Source organism: Octopus sinensis, linkage group LG18, assembly GCF_006345805.1.
Source record: "Octopus sinensis linkage group LG18, ASM634580v1, whole genome shotgun sequence".
Taxonomy (NCBI): Eukaryota; Metazoa; Mollusca; class Cephalopoda; order Octopoda; family Octopodidae; genus Octopus; species Octopus sinensis.
In genome coordinates this window covers 44,604,405-44,621,904 of record NC_043014.1, presented here as the reverse complement: position 1 = coordinate 44,621,904, position 17,500 = coordinate 44,604,405, and the positions used below count along the sequence as shown (strand labels likewise).

Below are 17,500 nucleotides of genomic sequence, written 5' to 3'. Positions count from 1 at the left end.
TGATATGAACGATATTATCCCTGGCTGCTACTTCTAGCAGTTGACTGACAGCATAAAGGCTTCTGATGTGGACAAGAGATAAATCTTTTGGATAATCTACCAAATAACATCTTCAGTCATTCTGCTTTTTTGTTGCTGACAGTTAACCATATAAAGCAAGGAGTGTACTACCCGAATGCACACCAAAGTGTCTGGCATGGATTCTGAACTCAATAAGCACTTTTATATTTCTTTGCTTGTTCTACTTCCATATGAGAGCTCTAGTTTTTCCTCAGACAGGACACAGCACATAGCTCTGTAATGGATTACAGCCAATCCATAGCAAATAACAAGCTGGGGACAAGGACTGTGAAATGAAAAAGTGACTCAACCAGGAATTGAACCTATATTACAGAATTGGGTTGCTGGTAGTTTATCCACACACTGTTGTCCTTATATTTCTTCTGTGGTTTAACTTATAACTAACTCTCTTTTACTTTTTTACTTGTTTCAGTCATTTGACTGCGGCCATGCTGGAGCATCGCCTTTTAGTGTCGAGCAAATTGACCCCGGGACCTATTCTTTCGTAAGCCCAGTACTTATTCTATCGGTCTCTTTTACCGAACCGTTAAGTAACGGGGACGTAAACACACCAGCATCGGTTGTCAAGCAATGCTAGGGGGACAAACTCAGACACACAAACACACACACGCATATATATATATATATACATATATACGACGGGCTTCTTTCAGTTTCCGTCTACCAAATCCACTCACAAGGCTTTGGTTGGCCTGAGGCTAAAGTAGAAGACACTTGCGCAAGGTGCCATGCAGTGGGACTGAACCCGGAACCATGTGGTTGGTAAAAAAGCTGCTTACCACACAGCCACTCCTGTGCCTACTCTTAAATTTTTGTGATGAACCAACACGTTATCCACTCTGCCAGTCAAAAACTTCTCCAGTTGATTAACGTGTGGAGCTTATGAAATAGACTCAAGGTAAATGGTAAGAGAAAGGAAGATGTTTGGAGGTATGTCGGGGTGGGGGGGTGGAGGCTGGGGGCAGTAGCTTTTGAATGGCATTGGGACAAAGCCAGCAGAGCCTGTTGCAGTAACGGCAGACTATGTTAGATCAATAGATGATTTTGAAGAAAAATGATTTTATTGATGAGTTTTAAACAGTTTTTTTTTTTTTTACTTCTGGATAGTGTTTTACCTTATTTACTCTTGGCATTGTATTTCTATCTAAGAGGAACCATTTATTGATGTTGGATGTATTCAAAGTTTTTCCATGACATGCAGTGGCAGTTAGAATGCTGCTGTTTCCATATTCTAATTGGAAATTATCTATTGCAGCACAAAGTTCTCTGTGACATTCTTAGGTTACTGTTACAGCATAAAACAGCAGGCTTGCTTAAAAATAGTTCTGTAGTTCATATTGCTCTTTAGCTCCGGATCAGTCCCTCTCATGCAGATCCCCCCTTGTCCTTTCAAACATCTAGGACTACAATGTCCTGTGTGTCTTTCCCCTTTTTGTAAGATAGTGGGAATGTTCTTTCTTGGCAATTTCTTTACTATTTCTTATTTCTTTATTGCCTACAAGGGACAAAACATAGAGGGGACAAACAAGGACAGTCAAAGGGAGTAAGTCGATGACATCAACCCCAGTGCATAACTGGTACTTAATTTAGCAACCCTGAAAGGATGAAAGGCAAAGTCAACCTCGGCAGAATTTGAACTCGGAACGTAAAGACAGACGAAATACCTATTTCTTTACTACCCACAAGGGGCTACACACAGAGGGGACAAACAAGGACAGACAAACGGATTAAGTCGATTATTTATCGACCCCGAAAGGATGAAAGGCAAAGTCGACCTTGGTGGAATTTGAACTCAGAACGTAAAGACAGACGAAATACCGCTAAAGATTTCGCCCGGCGTGCTAATGTTTCTGCCAGCTCGCCACCTTAATTTACTATTTCTTGCAGATTAAGCAACAACATAGAGGCTTGTACTCAAAAATGGTTAGGAGAAGTGAGATTTTGTAGACAGCATTCATTTATAACTTTAAGTGGTTCATTTAAATATCATTTGCATTATGACTGTATGGTTATTCCACATTACTTTGTAAGGAGCTTAGGACCAGTTTCCTATTTTCCTTGGAGAATATATTTTTCCCTTTATGTAATGTTTTGAGAGAAAGTTAACTTGGTGAGCCCATCCATGGCAAGTAACAAGCTGGAGGACAAGGACTGTGAAATGAAAAAGTGACTCAACCAGGAATTGAACCTATATTACAGAATTGGGTTGCTGGTAAAAAGCACCATCCGATTGTGGCCGTTGCCAGCCTCGTCTGGCCCCCGTGCTGGTGGCACATAAAAAGCACTTACTACATTCTCGGAGTGGTTGGCGTTAGGAAGGGCATCCAGCCCTAGAAACACTATCAGATCAGACAGGGCCTGGCGCAGCCTTCTGGCTTCCCAGACCCCAGTTGAACCGTCCAACCCGTGCTAGCATGGAAAGCGGATGCTAAATGATGATGATGATGATGTTGTCCTTATATTTCTCTGTGGTTTTACTTTAAGTAAACATTAATACTAGTTCACTGTATTCAAGAAGATGCAGTGGAAAAGTGCAAGTGACCAGACAGTAGATGTGATACAGCATCTTTTGGCATCATATTGTAAATAGAAAGATTACAGAATAAAACAGAAGTGACTATAATAGTATATGCATGTTGGCATTGAGCTGTCAGACACGTTAGCGTGCCGGGCGAAATGCTTAGGTCTGTTGTTACGTTCTGAGTTCAAATTCCGCCGAGGTCGACTTTGCCTTTCATCCTTTCAGGGTCGATAAATAAAGTACCAGTTTCACACTGGGGTCGACCTAATCGACTTAATCCGTTTGTCTGTCCTTGTTTGTCCCGTCTATGTTCAGTCCCTTGTGGGCAGTAAAGAAATAAATAGTATATGAATGTGTTTTAAGTAGCTACCGTGGCTCTTTGATGCTGTTGTCTTATCTAGCCTCCAACCCTACCTTTCTCTAGTTCTTGAATTCAGTGATGCTGGGGCACACCTTTGAAGGGGTTTTAGTTGATTGTATTGATTCTTGTACTTGTTTTCAGCGTGGTACTTATTTTATTGATCTCTGTTTATTGAACAGCTAAGTTATATTCACCAATTGAGTTACATTGCTTCGGGGAGTTACCTCCCATTAGAGAATAGATACTACCAGGAATTTATACCAGAATACATAACCCCAAGCGCGCACACACACACACACACACACACACACACACATTACACATAAAAACAAAGCAGTTGATTGGCAGTTATAGCATTCGATAGAATGTAATACTGAGTTCAATTCCCATTGAGGTTAACTTAGCTTTTTTTTTTGTATCCTTTCAGAGTTGATAATGAAAGTAAAAGTTGATTGCTGGTGCAGCCTGTACTTTTGCTATCTCCCGCCTTTCTCATGCTGGATGCTCTACCGGGTTAAGCATGGGAAAGCTGAGAGGTTGTCTTACCTCTGTTTGCAAATACACGGGCACCTAAAATATTGCTTTCAAATTTTGCCACAAGGGCAATAATTTGTGGGAGGAGACGAGTTGATTACATCAACCCCCAGTGCTCAACTGGTACTTATTTTATCAACCCTGAAAGGATGAAAGGCAAAGTCGACCTTGGTGGAATTTGAACTCAGAATGTGAAGACAGACAAAATGCTGCAAGGCAGTTTGCTTGGCGTGCTAATGATTCTGTCAGCTCACTGCCTGAGACTGCATATTAATATTGCTTTCAAATTTTGGCACAAGGCCAGCAATTTTAAGGGTGAGGTTAAAAGTGAATTACATCAACCCCAGTGCGCAGCTGGTACTTATTTTATCAACCCTGAAATGATGAAAGGCAAAGTCGACCTCAGTAGAATTTGAACTCGGTCACTAGTCATTTTCTTGGTGAGGCCTAAAGTTCGAAGGGCATGCTTCACCACTTCATCCCAGGTCTTCCTGGATCTACCACTTCCACAGGTTCTCTCAACTGTTAGGGTGTGGCACTTTTTCACAAGAGCATAAAGATGCATGAAGTGTCACAAAGCATTTTGCCTGGTGTGCTAACGATTCTGCCAGCTCACTGCTTTATAGGCACTTAAAAATATGAGCAAGAATGACTTGGTATTGTGAGTGACAGCCACAGTTGTATCCCCTAGCATAAACCCCCTAAAATTCACAGTCTCGTGAGCTTCATGGCGATCTCAGTAGTGTTGCTAGCACAAAAAAAAGGACACACTGTAAAGTGGATGGTGTTAGGAAGGGCATCAAGCTGTAGAAACCATGCCAAAACAGACGTTAGAGCATGATGCAGTCCTTGGACCCATTGGATCCAGTCAAACTATCCAACCCCTGCCAAGAGCAGCTTTTAGACATGTATTTGAAACAGGTCTATGTTTTAGTTTAGTGGAACTTTACATACATGTATAAACACACATACATATATATAAATATATATATATATATATAATATATATATATATATATATAATATATATATATGCCCTCATTAATTTCATACTGTGGGGTGCACTGTAATTCATTACATAGTTTGCTACTCATGCGGAAGCAGTGCAGGATGTGTCGAAATGACCATTGTGATAAAGTTCCCACTCTACCCTATCTTCCCTATCCGTTGTTTCTGTATGTGTGTGTGTGTGTGTGTATCTCAGCCAAAGGTTCCTAGAATATTTCTGCCTACTAAATTTTTCTCAAAGGCCATTAGGCAATTTGAGGGTCTATGGTAGAAGATACTTGCCGAAGGTACCATGCGGCAGGATAAAACTTGGAACCATGTGTACTTGTAAAATGAATTTTTAACTATACGTCCATGCGTGCATATACATATAAATATAAAAATGTAAGTTTATGAGGTTTGTGTCTACATATGTGTGTGTGTGTGTATGTGTCTGAGTGTGTATAATGAAATTATTCTATACATATCATGTATATGTGTGTAAGCATACTTTCATTATCTCAACTTCTCTTGGCTGTGTGGTAAGTAGCTTGCTAACCAACCAAATGGTTCTGGGTTCAGTCCCACTGCGTGGCATCCTGGGCAAGTGTCTTCTGCTATAGCCCCGGGCCGACCAATGCCTTGTGAGTAGATTTGGTAGACGGAAACTGAAAGAAGCCTGTCGTATATATGTATATATATGTATATGTATGTATGTGTATGTGTTTGTACCCCTAGCATTGCTTGACAACCGATGCTGGTGTGTTTACGTTCCCGTCACCTAGCGGTTCGGCAAAAGAAGGACCGATAGAATAAGTACTGGGCTTACAAAAGAATAAGTCCCGGGGTCAATTTGCTCGACTAAAAGGCGGTGCTCCAGCATGGCCGCAGTCAAATGACTGAAACATGTAAAAGAGTAAAGAGAGAGAGATATATATAAATATATATCAATATTTTTGTCTCATTCTTTTACGAAACCTTTACATTCTTACACACACACACATACACAGACAGAATCTATACAGCTATATTCACTTTTGTGCATTCTGTGTTTAACTATTGGATGTTCCAATGTTTTGTTGTACTGTTATGGAAATCAATTCATAACGCAAGTCAGTTTGCCCTTTCTCAAACTTTATACCACATTATACGACTATGAAATACTGTTAATTCCAGTATTTTAAATACATTAACTCAGAACTTTTTACAAAATTTCCAGCAACTCTCCTCCTAATCTAAACGCAATACACAAAAATACTGAGTCATTTCGAAGCGCTGTATTATGACATTTAAGTCTGTGTTAATCATTACTGCAACTTTTCCTCCAGTCATTATCACCACCGCCGCCACCACCACCACCATCATAATCATCATCACCACCACCACCCTCACCACCACCCTCACCTCCAGCAACACCACTACAACCACCACCACCACCACCACCTTTATAATCATCCTCACCACCACCTTTGCCCTCACCACCACCTTTGCCCTCACCACCTCCTTCGCCCTCACCACCACCTTCACCCTCACCACCTCCTTCGCCCTCACCACCACCTTCACCCTCACCACCACCTTCGCCCTCACCACCACCTTCGCCCTCATCACCACCTTCACCCTCACCACCTCCTTCGCCCTCACCACCACCTTTGCCCTCACCACCACCTTCGCCCTCACCAACACCTTCACCCTCACTACCACCTTCACCCTCACCACCTCCTTCGCCCTCACCACCACCTTCGCCCTCATCACCACCTTCACCCTCACCACCTCCTTCGCCCTCACCACCTCCTTCACCCTCACCACTCCTTCGCCCTCACCACCACCTTCGCCCTCACCACCACCTTCACCCTCACCACCACCTTTGCCCTCACCACTACCCTCACCAACCACCTTCACCACTACCGCCACCACCCTCACCATCACCACCACATTTATAATCATCATCATTACTACTGCTGTTGTGTTATAGATTTAACCTGTGGGCTGCTGCTGACACTCGTTTTCAGCTGAGTAGAATAGAGTAACAGGGGATGATGATGTGCCTTGCTCAAGGGTTCAGTGTTCCAGCCAGTCTGTGACTTGAACTCAAGACCTTATAATTATGAAAACGACAATCTAACAACTGGCTCATGTATGTGTGTGCCTATATCTATATATCTATATATATATATATATATATATATATATAACAAAAAACACACACACATATATGTAAAATGTGTGTGTGTGTGTGTGTAATGTATTTGTATGTATATGTATATACACGCCTATGTACATATGTGAATGCGTATGTGTTGTCTATCCTCAGGTCAGCTGTTATCAAGTTGACATGGTGAAACATGTTCTACATATCCCTATCCTATCTGTTTACACATAATTTATTTTAGTCTACATTATCCAATGTGTCTCCTTCTTTTTAAGATATAGTAAGATATGACTTAAGAAAGATTTGTTTACTCATTGAAGCAGGTTAAACTAACAGCCCCACCTCCTCAGATACCCTCTGTACCTTATCATAGTACTTATTCAAGGGTCAGTTATGATTTTGCTGTTCATACTCATATATGATATATGAACAGCAAAATCTCAGTGACACAGTAATATCTATTTCTTTACTACCCACAAGGGGCTAAACACAGAGGGGACAAACAAGGACAGACAAATGGATTAAGTCGATTATATCGACCCCAGTGCATAACTGGTACTTAATTTATCGACCCCGAAATGATGAAAGGCAAAGTTGAACCCAGAACGTAATGGCAGACGAAATACGGCTACGCAGTTCACCTGGCGTGCTAACGTTTCTGCCAGCTTGCCGACACAGTAATATAGGAGCCCCACCAAAGCTGGCTAGCCTTTGATCAACATGAGAAAGATAAATGTTAGTGTTCTTTTCTGTTTATATTATTTACAGTTTTATATTCATATATGAGAACTGTAAATCTATGAATTGTTTACATTTCGGAATAATTTTTTTATTTCTTTATTGCCCAACAGAGGCCTAAACATAGAGGGGGCAAACAAGGACAGACAAAGGGATTAAGTCGATGACATCGACCCCAGTGCGTAACTGGTACTTATTTAATCGACCCCGAAAAGGATGAAAGGCAAAGTCATCCTCGGCAGAATTTGAACTCAGAACGTACCGGCAGACGAAATACCTATTTCTTTATTACCCACAAGGGGCTAAACACAGAGAGGACAAACAAGGACAAACAAACGGATTAAGTCGATTACATCGACCCCAGTGCGTAAATGGTACTTATTTAATCGACCCCGAAAAGGATGAAAGGCAAAGTCGACCTCGGCAGAATTTGAACTCAGAACATAGTGGCAGACGAAATACTTATTTCTTTATTACTCACAAGGGGCTAAACATAGAGGGGACAAACAAGGACAGACATAGGTATTAAGTCGATTACATCAACCCCAGTGCATAACTGGTACTTATTTAATCGACCCCGAAAAGGATGAAAGGTAAAGTCAACCTCGGCAGAATTTGAACTCAGAACGTAGTGGCAGACGAAATACCTATTTCTTTATTACCCACAAGGGGCTAAACATAGAGGGGATAAACAAGAACAGACAAAGGGATTAAGTCGATGATATCAACCCGAGTGCATAACTGGTACTTAATTTATCGACCCCGAAAAGGATGAAAGGCAAAGTCAACCTCGGCGGAATTTGAACTCAGAGCGTAGTGGCAGACGAAATACCTATTTCTTTATTACCTACAAGGGGCTAAACATAGAGGGGACAAACAAGGACAGACATAGCTATTAAGTCGATTACATCGACCCCCAGTGCGTAACTGGTACTTATTTAATCGACCCCGAAAAGGAAGAAAGGCAAAGTCAGCCTCGGTGGAATTTGAACACAGAACGTAGCGGCAGACGAAATACCGCTAAGCATTTCGTCCGCCGTGCTAACGATTCTGCCAGCTCGGCTTTCTGGCATGTATATACAACACTGTGCTGTATCCACGGCCAAAATATATAACGAACAATAGGTCAGTTTATCTAACTGTAAACGAAGTACAGAAAACATGTTCGATTGTATACAGCTATATAAAACATACTGTAAATAAACAGTGAGTTGGTAGAGTTGACTGCAATTGGAAATAGCAGCAGCATCACATTGATGTGTGTTGAGCTAACTTCCAGCATTGAGTTCAACTCAGCCTGTGGTTATAGATTGAGTGGTAATGGACTCTGCTATACTACTAGCAGTACTTTATAATAAAACTAGCAGTATCGCCCGGCGTTGCTCGGGTTTGTAAGGGAAATAACTATATAAGCATTTTTAGAGAGTTATAGCCAAAAAATAGCAAAAAAATGCATTAAAAATGGGAAAAAAATGATGGTAAATCTTTTTTTAAAAATCGTTGACTCATCGTAGACATTTTTAGAGAGTTTCTTCCCTTATGTAATAGCGAAAAAAATGCATTAAAATGGAAAAAAATGATGGTAAATTTTTTTAAATCGTAGACTCATCGTAGACGCGCGCTAATACCCAGAAGGGCTCAATATGAATCACGATTGGTTAAACTGCACCGCAAAATGTGGGAGTAGTTAGGAATCTAAATTGTAGGAGACAGACACACAACTTCACTTTTATATATAAAGATGTTTGGTGGTTTCCCTATAACTCAGTGGATTCTGTAAATCACTATGATCCACATTTCGTTTGGCGGTCCATGGCTTAGTGGTTAGGGTGCTGGACTCATGATTGTAAGATTGGGGTTTCAGTTCCTGGACTGGACAATACATTGTGTTCTTGAGCAGAACACTTCATTTCCTGTCGCTGCAGTCCACTCAGTGAGTAAAACTGTGTAATCCTGGGATGGACCAGTACCCTATCCAAGAGGAATATATGTGCCAGAGGAACCAGGAAATCGGCCTTATAGTCTTTACTTAGTAATGTGGACTCACCTCATTTTATTTATATGACATGTCGTTCATTATTGTAAGCAGTGGGAGCACTAAATAATGAGTATGTTGTTAGTGACAAGGCTTAACGACATAGCTGATGTAATTTTCATTTCACTTGTACTATTACTAATACTTTGGGGAAATATATAAACATCAGGCGCAGGAGTGGCTGTGTGGTAAGTAGCTTGCTAACCAACCACATGGTTCCGGGTTCAGTCCCACTGCGTGACACCTTGGGCAAGTGTCTTCTGCTATAGCCCCAGGCCGACCAATGCCTTGTGAGTGGATTTGGTAGACGGAAACTGAAAGAAGCCCGTCGTATATATGTATATATATATGTGTGTGTGCGTGTATGTTTGTGTGTCTGTGTTTGTCCCCCTAGCATTGCTTGACAACTGATGCTGGTGTGTTTACGTCCCCGTTACTTAGCGGTTCGGCAAAAGAGACCGATAGAATAAGTACCGGGCTTACAAAAGAATAAGTCCCGGGGTCGATTTGCTCGACTAAAAGGCGGTGCTCCAGCATGGCCGCAGTCAAATGACTGAAACAAGTAAAAGAGTAAAAGAGAGAGAGTATCAAACTGCCCATTTCATATTCTCTTTAAATGTAGGTCTTTTGTATCTGATAAAAATGATACAAAAAAAAAGCAAAAAAAAAACAAAGTAAACACAAACAAACAGACAGACAAACAATATATTTCTATGATTTCTTTATGTAAATCTTTTTTTTTTTCAACTGTTAACATTCTATCAATCCCATCAGCTGCAGTCTGATATTATTGTTGTGATGGAGTTTTATGTTAAAGGAATAATAGATGTGTAGACTATCAAGAAGAAGAAGAAGAAGAAGAGAAAAGGGGAGAAAAGGAAGGAAAACATCTGTGTTGTTTTGAAATGTTGTTGGTTGGTCATATTTGGATAAGGATGTGTGTCTCACATATCAATACTGATGATTTATATAATATATCATCATCACCATCATTATCGTCGTCGTCATCATCATCATCATCATCACCGCCACCATCATTATTATCATTGTTGTCGTCATCCTCATCATCATCATCATCCTCATCATCATCATCATCAACATCATCATTATTATCACCATCATCATCATCATCATCATCATCACTGCCACTATCATCATCATCATCATCATCATCCTCATCATCATCATCATCATCAACATCATCATTATCACCATCATCATCATCATCATCATCATCATCATCATCACTGCCACTATCATTATTATCATTGTTGTCGTCATCATCATCATCACCATCATTATTATCATTGTTGTCATCATCGTTATCATTATCATCGTCATCATCATCATCATCACCATCATTATTATCATTGTTGTCATCGTCGTTATCATCATCATCATCATCATCACTGCCACCATCATTATTATCATTGTCGTCGTCGTCGTCGTCATCATCATCATCATCACCATCATTAATATCATTGTCGCCGTCGTCGTTATCATCATCATTGTCATCATCATCATCATCGTCAGCATCATCATCATCATAGTTTCTAATGTTTTCAAAACATCAAGAGGATGTTTCATCGCTGTGACTCATGAGGTGCGGTCTGCTCTGATCACGTAATATGCTATTTAAAGGTGTGTGTTTGTCCGGCTAACGTAGAGTATTGTAGAGTTTTCAATTTCTCTCAGCCAGCCAATAATAACAATAACAACCCATAACAGCAACAATAACAACAACATCAATACAATTACACAGTACCAATACTATGGAAGAAAAAAAAAAGAAAACACACACACACACACACACACACAGTTAATAGTAAATGGATTAGTTTTAAGGTATGTAAGAAGATTATCCCTTTTTATCTTTCGTCATAGTTGAAATTGTAATCATCCCGTTATCGTTTATCGATTTTAAAATTTATGAATCATTCGTTTTGAGCAAAAAGTACATGCGTTCCCGATAGCCTGTTCTCAGAGTTGATTTTCGAAAAGTATACTGTTGTACTGTAATGTTTTCCATAGATTTTAGACTAAATGAAATTGACCTATATATGGGAATGTGTTAGTGCGTGTGTGTGCTCGTGTCTGCTTACATGAATGCATGTGTGTATATGTGTGTGTGTATATATATATATATGTATGTATATATATGTGTGTGTGTACATGTGATTATGTTTGTGAATGTATGCATTTGTGTATTTACAGATACACATATATGTATATGTATATACATATATGTATATGTATATACATATATGTATATACTATGTATGTATGTATGTATGTGTGTGTATATATATGTGTGTGTGTATATATGTGTGTGTGTACATGTGATTATGTTTGTGAATGTATACATTTGTGTATTTACAGATACACATATATGTATATGTATATACATATATGTATATGTATATATTATGTATGTATGTATGTATGTATGTATGTATGTGTGTGTGTATATATATATGTGTGTGTGTATATATGTGTGTGTGTACATGTGATTATGTTTGTGAATGTATACATTTGTGTATTTACAGATACACATATATGTATATGTATATACATATATGTATATGTATATATTATGTATGTATGTATGTATGTATGTGTGTGTGTATATATATATGTGTGTGTGTATATATATGTGTGTGTACATGTGATTATGTTTGTGAATGTATACATTTGTGTATTTACAGATACACATATATGTATATGTATATATACATATATGTATATATTATGTATGTATGTATGTATGTATGTATGTGTGTGTATATATATATATGTGTGTGTGTGTATATATGTGTGTGTACATGTGATTATGTTTGTGAATGTATACATTTGTGTATTTACAGATACACATATATGTATATGTATATATTATGTATGTATATATATATTGTATGTATATATATGTATGTATATATTTCTATATAAGTGTATATGCATGCATGTATCATCATCATTGTTTAACGTCCTCCTTCCATGCTGGCATGGGTTGGACGGTTTGACAGGAGCTAGCCAAGCAGAAAACTCCACCATACATCTATGTATGTATATATATATGTATGTATATATATGTGTGTGTGTACATGTGATTATGTTTGTGAATGTATACATTTGTGTATTACAGATACACATATATGTATATGTATATACATATATGTATATGTATATACATATATGTATATACTATGTATGTATGTATGTATGTGTGTGTATATATATGTGTGTGTGTATATATGTGTGTGTGTACATGTGATTATGTTTGTGAATGTATACATTTGTGTATTTACAGATACACATATATGTATATGTATATACATATATGTATATATTATGTATGTATGTATGTATGTATGTATGTATGTGTGTGTGTATATATATATGTGTGTGTGTGTATATATGTGTGTGTGTACATGTGATTATGTTTGTGAATGTATACATTTGTGTATTTACAGATACACATATATGTATATGTATATACATATATGTATATATTATGTATGTATGTATGTATGTATGTATGTGTGTGTGTATATATATATGTGTGTGTGTGTATATATATGTGTGTGTACATGTGATTATGTTTGTGAATGTATACATTTGTGTATTTACAGATACACATATATGTATATGTATATACATATATGTATATATTATGTATGTATGTATGTATGTATGTATGTGTGTGTGTATATATATATATGTGTGTGTGTGTATATATGTGTGTGTACATGTGATTATGTTTGTGAATGTATACATTTGTGTATTTACAGATACACATATATGTATATGTATATATTATGTATGTATATATATATTGTATGTATATATATGTATGTATATATTTCTATATAAGTGTATATGCATGCATGTATCATCATCATTGTTTAACGTCCTCCTTCCATGCTGGCATGGGTTGGACGGTTTGACAGGAGCTAGCCAAGCAGAAAACTCCACCATACATCTATGTATGTATATATATATATGTGTGTGTGTGTGTGTATATATGTACATGAGTATATATATATACATTTGTATATAAGTGTATGTCTGCATATACATTTGTATATAAATGTATGTGTGCATATATATATATATATATATATATATATATATATATATTGTATGTGTATGTGTGTGTATATATATATGTGTATGTGAATGTATGTTTGATTGTGTATATGTATGTGTATATGTGTATGTTCTGTCTTCCCGACTGGAATTTTAGAGCATATTTTTAACCAGCCACCTGCTCAGTGGCAATAATGTAAACAGAAAATTTCATAAACAAATGTGTCTTGATCTTTTTATCATCTTTTTGTATAATCTTTCATTCTTTAAATATTAAGATGGTTTTGAAAATTTTTTATTGCCCCAGGTCCCTCGATCATCTGTTACGCATGAATTATGGTGCTACTTGCTTTCTCCAAGAATCCAAGTTGTTATTTTTTTTTAATTCTTACCATTTTGAGTTGGTTCACCATAATACCAATCATCATCATCATCATCATCATCATCATCACATCATCATCAACATCAACATCATCATCATCATCATAATCATCATCATCATCAACATCATCATCATCATCATCATCATCATCATTTAACTGTTTAGCATTTAAACCAGCCATATCTGGCTAAAATATCCTACCTGTCTTATGTCCAAACTGGATAGATCTGGCCTGTCGCACCTGCCCTACAATATCATATCATTGTACAAAAATAAACAATCACATTATTGAATTCTCAAAGCCACAAGATAATGCACAATTAATTCAAACCACTGTGAATAAATAAGTATTGTGTTTCACTAAGTAATCTGAATTCTAAGGGGTTAATGCCCACTTTTCCATGCTTACATGGGCCAGACAGAATTGGTCAAGGCAGATTTTCTATGGCTGGATGCCCTTCCTGTCACCAACCTTCACCTGTTTCCAAGCAAGATAATACTTCCCCCATGAACAGACATGTTTTACACAAAAGACTAGAAGTGGCCCATATGGTGATGATGCTTGTTTTCAACCATCATGTAGTGTCAAGACAAGGATGCTTAGAAACACGTGTGTGTGTGATATACGACAAGCTTCTTTCAGTTTATCTCTACTAAATCTCAGATCCACTGCCAAGGCTTTGTTCAGCCCAGGGGTTATACATAATAGAAGTCACTTGCCCAAGGTGCCATGCAGTGAGACTGAACCCAAAACCATGCGGTTATGAAGCAAACTTCTTACCACATTCCCATGCCTGCTCCTATAGTATTATTTTCCCCATATTGAGGTGATACATAATAATGTGTGGAGGCACAATGGCCCAGTGGTTAGGGCAGCGGACTCGCAGTCATAGGATAGTGGTTTCGATTCCCAGACCGGGCGTTGTGAGTGTTTATTGAGCGAAAACACCTAAAGCTCCACGAGGCTCCGGCAAGGGGTGGTGATCCCTGCTGTACTCTTTCACCACTCTTTCTCCCACTCTTTTTTCTGTTGGCCTGCTCGCTTAGCCAAAGGGGTGGCGTCATTTGAAGGCTAAAACAGTGCGAAGCGCATTGTGACCAGCGATGTGTAGCAACATCTGATAGCCTGGTTGGTAACGGTGATGGTGATGGTGACATAATAATGTGTATAAATTATAATAGTTATAAACCTGAACGTGTATTTTGGGTACTGGATTTGCAAACTTCTCCTCAGATTATTTGTTCCTTCTCGAGCCATGTCTGGCTCATAAGGGCCGGTTTCCCGGTTTCCTTGGCGTATAGGTTCCCCATCTGGACGGGATTAATTCCCATTTAAGTTCTAAGCATTTACAAGGTTTTGGTGGCCCCATATATATCTGATTCAAAATATAACAATAATAAACTATGAAATAAGTTTTTGTCCCATGCAGCTTCAGTTTTTCTATATAGAAAGGGTGATGGATGTTTTTGGATTTAGGACATCCGTTTCTTTAAATAACATGTTTTGTGAGTAGGTGTTTTCAGGGGTTTATGAGATGATAAAGAGCTGTGAACACACACATGCACACGTATGTATATATGTATGTATGTTTATATGTGGGTGTTTGTATATCTATCTATCTATCCATCCATCCACCCACCACATACATACATACATACATACATACATATATACATACACTCATCCATCCATTCGTGCATACATAGATAGATAGATACATACATACATACATACATACTATATATGTCACAATACACATACTCATATATGTGTGTGTATACACAATACACATTATCTTGTATATATACTTTGCTGTGTGTTTTCTGGGACAAATGCCTTCTACTGTAGCCTCAACTTAAATCTTTGTGAGGAAAGCATAGAAGACAGAAGCTATGTGTAGGTCTGATGGGTTGTCACTTGTATTTCAAAGGCTCTGCTTTGACACATATTGAGTCAAAATGAGTTGACATAAGAATTATATTTAGGGTATACATATCTGTGGAATACTCAGCCACTTACTCTTTAATTTCATGAGCAGGTAGTTCGGTTGATTTAACAATAATAAAACCAATGAAGGAGCCTTCATATATGTATTTATATATCTTATATGTATGTCTGTGTGTTGCGGTTTAACTCAAAGTCGGCCCTTATTAACAGATCTATGATCAAAGACTGTCAAGCAATGACATTCATCTTCTATTCAGGAGTAGCTTACCCTATCTTCTCGTCTTCTTCTTCTTGTCTTGTAACAGCATTCATCTAGGAAGGGTTAAGCCAACTCCTATTGTGTCCAAACTGACCAGATCCAGCCTCTTACACCTACCCTACAATGCCATTCTAAAAATAAACAATCACACCACTGAAATTCCAAAACTATGAGATAATGCATGATTAATTCAAAACAATGTAAATAAATAAGGATTACATTCGACAGAATAATCTGAATGCTAAAGGGTTAAAGTGGAGGTGCAATGGCTCAGTGGTTAGGGCAGCAGACTCGCAGTCGGAGGATCGTGGTTTCGATTCTCAGACCGGGTGCTGTGTGTTTATTGAGTGAAAACACTTAAAAGCTCCATGAGGCTCTGGCAGGGGGTAGTGGTGACCCCTGTTGTACTCTTTCGCCCCAACTTTCTCTCACTCTTTCTTCCTGTTTCTTAAGTAATGCTATGATGGACTGGCATCCCGTCCAGCTAGGGGGAACACATACGCCATAGAAACTGAAAAACCGGGCCCATGAGCCTGGTTAGGCTTGAAAAGGGCGCATAAATAAAAAAAATAATAAAGAGTTAAACCATGCTAGCATAAATGATAGATGTTAAAAGATGATGATCACACAAAAACAAAACATAATAGATCCACTGGCAGAATTTTTAATGTTTTGATAAATACTCTTTACTCTTTTACTCTTTTACTTGTTTCAGTCATTTGACTGTGGCCATGCTGGAGCACCGCCTTTAGTTGAGCAAATCGACCCCAGGACTTATTCTTTGGAAGCCTAGTACTTATTCTATCGGTCTCTTTTGCCAAACCGCTAAGTTACGGGAACGTAAACACACCAGCATCGGTTGTCAAGCAATGCTGGGGGGACAAAGACAGACACACAAACATATACACACACATACATATATGTATACATATATACGACGGGCTTCTTTCAGTTTCCGTCTACCAAATCCACTCACAAGGTTTTGGTCAGCCCAAGGCTATAGTACAAGACACTTGCCCAAAGTGCCACACAGTGGGAATGAACCTGGAACCATGTGGTTGGTAAGCATATTTTGAGGGAATTTTGGCTACTAATTCCCACAGTTTGAGTGATTACAGAGATGCCCTCTCTGTCTCTCTCTCTCTCTCTGTCTCAATTTTTGTTAAGCATTTCTGTTATAAAGACATTTATTCCAACATTCTACATACATATATATACACATTTTTGCCAACCATCACACTACATATATGTGGACAGAATACAAATGGAAAATTACTTGAGAGAAAATGTACAACAAATATATTTCAATACATGTGGAACATATTTTTGAATAGATATGGATGTTTTTGAAAGGGCAAACTGACTGATGATTTAGTGAAGGTAGATTAACTAATAAACCATGTGGAGGTGTTGGATATC

At 38.2% G+C, this 17,500-nt stretch overlaps 1 protein-coding gene across 8 annotated transcripts in view; it reads left to right on the top strand.

Moving 5' to 3' along the window:
* Positions 1-17,500, top strand: part of LOC115221736 (palmitoyltransferase ZDHHC11-like) — a 122,363-nt gene that overhangs the window by 67,457 nt on the left and 37,406 nt on the right. Inside the window, exon 1 of one of the 8 annotated variants that reach the window (XM_036510952.1) lies at positions 11,231-11,251. The exons of the other annotated variants lie outside the window; for them this stretch is intronic. The gene's annotated coding sequence lies outside the window, so the exon portion shown is untranslated. Of the gene's footprint in view, positions 1-11,230; positions 11,252-17,500 lie in introns of those variants that run through there. 8 annotated transcript variants of the gene reach the window in all.